The 5,412-nt window shown below is 43.1% G+C and overlaps 1 pseudogene; it reads right to left on the reverse strand.

The window, feature by feature from the left end:
- Nucleotides 1-1,231: 1,231 nt before the first annotated feature.
- Nucleotides 1,232-2,248, reverse strand: LOC105815358 (annotated as a pseudogene).
- Nucleotides 2,249-5,412: the final 3,164 nt, after the last annotated feature.

The following is a 5,412-nucleotide window of genomic DNA, read 5'->3' on the forward strand; positions in this document are numbered from 1 at the left end:
CTGCTTGGATCTTTGTTATTTCTGTTTTTGTCATAATTCAATTTTATTAATAGAAAATAAACACTTATTCCAGTTTCAAAGTTGTTATACTTAAAAATACTAATAAAAATGAATTTAAAATGATCACTTAATCCTAATTTAACTAAGACAATGAAATGTGACTTTAAAAAGTACTCAGCACCATATGCTCATAGGTCTTTCAAAATTTGTTCTTAAATTTTCTGGAACTTTCCTATTGTAAAGTGCAAGAATTGCTGAGCCTCTCCAGGACAGCCAAGGGGAAATTGAGCAATCATCATAAGAGGAATCAGTGTAAATTCAGCATGGTAACTTGGACTATACAACGATCCCCTCCTCTCCACTTTAGCTCAGGAAAGACATGCTTCTAAGCATAGAGGTATGAGGAGTCACACTGTTATTTGCTGTTAGAATTGGTCTTTCTAGCTAATAACAATAAATCTCTGGCACAGATGATATTGGTCCTTAATGTTGTGTGATTTTAGGAAATTCTGTAAATAGTTTGGATTTAGTTCAATTCAAAAATTAAGCATGTTTAATAAGGTTCACTACTTTGGCAGAGTAAGAGTCTTATAAAATATATACCACATGTGTAGGTAAATTATAGTCTTAAAGTATACTTAGAATACTGCATTTTTTGAACCAATATCCATTTTAACAAGTGTCTATAATTAGAAGCAGCTGATGAAACTAAATCCAAAGTTATAACAAGGGAGACTCATTTGAAACTGTGTTGCTTAGAGAACTTTAAAAAAGCATGTGCCCTTAAAGCCATTCAAGGAGAGGTAAGGAGGCCCCCCCACCGCCTTCATGTTTTTACTATAGGATTCCAATCGGGGCTGGGCCAGAAATAAGCGCTTCGAAATATTTTAGAAAAGTCAAAAGAAGTGTTAAAAAGGCTTTTATGCAAAAGAATGTCTGCCTTTCTACGTCAATGAGTGGTGGTGCTTATCAGAATTTCCTAATAACACAAAGCAAGTCCATACACTTGTTTGCATGTCAAAGGAATGAGAGGTGGACTATTATGTCAACCCTTAGTTGAAGCTCCTGCTGGCTTTTTCTATATACTGTTCACCAATGTGAATAAAGTGGACTTTTTTTTGAGAGAATAGCATTTGATAGCCAGGACCTCTTTTAGGTATTTCTTTCTAAGAGGAATACACAACAGATAAAGAAGTAAGGGAGGTAACAGAGGGAAGCTACTCTTTCCAGCTCATAAGAAGTTAATGAAGGCCATATGTGCATTCAAGAAGCCTATGGGATCCTCTAGCTGTGGATAGTGGCTAATGTGGTCATCCAGAATCAACACTGTGGACTGTAGCAGTATTTTTCTGCACAGCTCCAAAAAACTCTGGATGGGGATTTACAGGATCCATTGGCCCATAGATAAAATGAATGGAAATGGCTACAGAGGCAAGAGCTCCCACGCAGCATCTTCCAAACTTCTTCCTCTGATTGACGTATTGTAAGAGACTGTTGATGACTAAGTTCCCATCATTGTTGCAGATCCCAGCTCACATGTCCAATAGCTTGCTCTCAGAGGGCAGAGTGTATGGCCCAAAGACTGGGATGAGACCTTGAGAGAATACAAAGAAGTTCATCAGCTGTGTGAGGATGGATGACCGCATACTTCCATCTCTGAGTAGCTTTTAGAGAAGGAGAGGACAGTGAGTCTCAGGAAAAATACCTCCATTCGACAGACAGAGACTCTTTATTGTAAGCCAACCAGATCAACTCCGCTTGTACCCATAGAACAGCTCCTGAGCAACAGTGTTTCCATAATCATGAGAAAAAAGGTTGACCTTGTGGTTTGGAGCCCCAAATGCCACAGAAGCACTTCTGCTATGCTGGCTTCCTCAAATGTGGAATAGTGATGTGCCCTCAGTTTGTCACTGAAGCGAAAGCCTAAGAAATTAAGGGCAATTACTCAATGAAACCTCAAGATCAGACCTTCCCAAGTCTCCTACCAATCATAGCTGGATGTTGAAAAGCTGTGCAAAAGCACAACTATCTCCGTACTTTCAAGGACACCCACAGAGTCTTTGTAGAAGATGTGCAGCCACTTCTAAGTGAAAAATTTGTCTGAAAACTTCCATGAGTGAAGGGCAGGGGAAAGCTGACAGGGTGGGATTTGCAGGTACTCAGTAAGCAGGGGCACGGCTAACAGCCCCACCTGGACTCATCACTCCCTCAACTTGATTGAGATAAGACCTGGGCTATAAGACTCCATGGTTGGGGGAACTGGTTGTGCATCCCTGTTATTTCTTTCTTCCACTAACTTTGGTTTATTCTTGTTTTCCTAGTTCCTTAAGATGCGATGTTAGGTTGTTAATTTGTGATCTTTCTGCTTCTTTGACATAGGCATTTAATGCTATAAACTTCCCTCTTAGCACTGCTTTTGCTGTATCCCGCAGGTTTTGGTATGTTGTGTTTTCATTTTCATTCATTTCAAAAAAAATTAGTTTCCATCTTAATTTCTTTTTTGACTCTGATTATTCAGGAGCATGTTGTTTAATTTCCATATGTTTGTATAGTTTCTTTCTTTCTTTCTTTCTGAGACAGAGTCTCACTCTGTTGCCTAGGCTAGAGTGCCGTGGCGTCAGCCTAGCTCACAGCAACCTCAAACTCCTGGGCTCAAGCCATCCTCCTGTCTCAGCCTCCCAAGCAGCTGGGACTACATGTGCGTGTCACCATGCCCAGCTATTTTTTTCTATTTTTAGTAGAGACGGGGTCTCGCTCTTGCTCAGGCTGGTCTCAAACTCCTGAGCTCAAGCAATTCTCCCACCCCTGCCTCCCAGAGTGCTAGAATTACAGGCGTGAGCCACCGCACCTGGCCCCAGTTTCTGAAGTTCCTCTTTGTATTGATTTCTAGCTTTATTCATTGTGGTCTGAGAAGATACTTGATATGATTTCTGTTTTTTTAACTTGTTAAGACTTGTTTTGTGGCCTAACATATGGTCTATCCTAGAAAATGTTCCATGTGCCGATGAAAAGAATGTATATTCTATAGTTGTTGGGTAGAATGTTCTGTAATTGTCTATTGAGTCCACTTGGTCTAAAGTCCAATTTAAGTCCAATATTTCTTTGTTGATTTTCTTTTTTTTTTTTCTTTTCTTTGAGACAGAGTCTCACTGTGTTGCCTGGGCTAGAGTGCTGTAGCGTCATCCTAGCTCATAGCAACCTCAAACTCCTGGGCTCAAGTGATCCTCCTGCCTCAGCCTCCCGAGTAGCTGGGACTACAGGCATGCGCCACCATGCCCGGCTAATTTTTTCTATATATTTTTAGTTGTCCAGCTAATTTCTTTCTATTTTTTTAGTAGAGACAGGGTCTCACTCTTGCTCAGGCTGGGCTCGAACTCCTGAGCTCAAACGATCCACCTGCCTTGGCCTCCCAGAATGCTAGGATTACAGGTGTGAGCCACCGCCCCCAGCCATCATGAAAGCTTTGTTCATTCTTTTTTATTCTTTTTTTTTCTTATATTTGTCTGACTGGATTATTTCAACAGACCTGTCTTCAAGTTCTGAGATTCTTTCTTCTGCTTGGTCTAGTCTATTATTGAAGTTTTCGAATATATAAGAGCTGTCTGGAAAGTATCCAGCCATTGTATCCATGTGTCCACTGTATCCATGTCTGATACTTTCCAGACAGCCCTTGTATTTTATATTTCTTCCAATGAATTCTTCAGTTCTAGAGTTTCTGTTTTTTTTAAATTTATCTATCTCCTTAGTAAATTTGCCATTTATATTCTGAATTGATTTTCTGATTTCTTTGTATTGATTTTCAGATTTATCTTGCATCTCATTGAGCTTCTTTAAAAGCAATAATTTGAATTATTTATGTGCCTTTTCAAAGAGTTCCTTTTGTTTGAGATTTGCTGCTGGATGATTGTTACGATCCTTCGGTGGTATCACATTTCCTTGCTTTTTCATGCTTCCTGAGTCCTCCCGTTGATATTTGTGCATCTAATGAAGCAGTCACTTCTTCCAATATTTTGAAATTGCTCTCATAGCAGAGAATCTTTTCCTGAAGATGAAAATATGTTGTTGGTTGAGTAGGACACTTTGGCTTTGATTTGGGGTGCTGTGATAATGTGATCTTTGTATGATTTCTTTGGCAGTACACAGGGTCAGTGGTATCTGTGATTTCCTCGGTGGCGTAGGGTATGGTTATTTGTTGAGGCTGTGGTGAAGTTTTGGTGGGGACTTGGACATCAACTGAGCCAGTCTTTGGGCCCCGGTGGTTGCAGCAGTGGCCTGAGAGTGCTCTAGCTCCCAGTGCAGCTTACACTGGCACCAGTGTTAGTGGATCTTGGAGGGCCATTTTTGGGTCTCCAGGTGGCTTGCTCAGAAGCTAGTAGTAGGAGTGGTGGGCCAGGTGTATGGGCAGGTTCTTAGGCCCCTGGGTAGCTGGTGTGACATGTGTGATGGCAGTAGCAGTGGTGGAGCCACCCATTGGGACCTCAGCAGTCCATGTTAGTATTGCTGGTAGCTGCAATGGGTTGGGCAGGCTAGTCTCAGTCCCACAGCCAGCCATAGCAGGGTAGTGGGTATTGTCCTAAGTGTGCTTAGGAGGGCTTTGTTTCCCCTGTCTTTCCCCAGCCAGGTGCTGGCTGCAGTCGTATGGCCTCAAACTCTTCCTGAGGGCAGGGTGTAGCCCTGTATTTAAACTCTAAAAATAGCACTGGCTGTGGCCTGCAGCCAGAAAGAGCGGGACCCCTCTCCAGCAACCAGCATTGAGCAAGAAGCTTTGAGGAGTGCAGTCCACTCATGTCTTGGTCTCACAGCAGCCCATTAAGGGCAGCAAGTATTGTCCTGGTATTGCATAGAAGAGCCTGGTTTCCTTGTGTTTCCTCAGCCTGGTGGTGGCTATAGCCATGTCAGTCCAAACTCAGCCAGAGGGTCGGGAGCAGCCCAGCGTTAAACTATCAAAATGGCATCCTGCCCAGGCGAGCAGTATGGGCAAGAACTTGTGGGGAGTGTGGTCTGCCCACATCTCATTGTCAACTCCAGCCCACAGCAGGGCAGTGGTGACCTTCTCAGGGGTGTAGGGGAGACCTGGTCTCCCTTCTCCCTCCACAGAGTAGTGCAGCAGGAGCAGCAGCCATGTCCATAGATTCTCAGTATCTAGGCTCTCAGAATGATGCCCAGCAGAAGCTGCTCTAGGCTTGGATGCCTTTGGGAATACATGTGGGTTGCCTTTCTGGAACAACATCTCTGTACAATGTCTAGGCAGCTCCCTATGTTAGGCTCGATGCCTGCATGGGTTGAGGGGTTCCCCTGTAGCCAAGATTGTAAAAGCCCATTTAAGAGTGTGAAGCCCCGGGGGTTTCTCTCCTACTGTTTCCCCGCATCCAGGAGCTTCTCCTGGCTCTCAGCCAGTCCCCAGCTGGGCAA

The sequence above is a fragment of the Propithecus coquereli genome, unplaced genomic scaffold, assembly GCF_000956105.1.
Source record: "Propithecus coquereli isolate 6110/MARCELLA unplaced genomic scaffold, Pcoq_1.0 Scaffold33, whole genome shotgun sequence".
Classification (NCBI taxonomy): domain Eukaryota; kingdom Metazoa; phylum Chordata; class Mammalia; order Primates; family Indriidae; genus Propithecus; species Propithecus coquereli.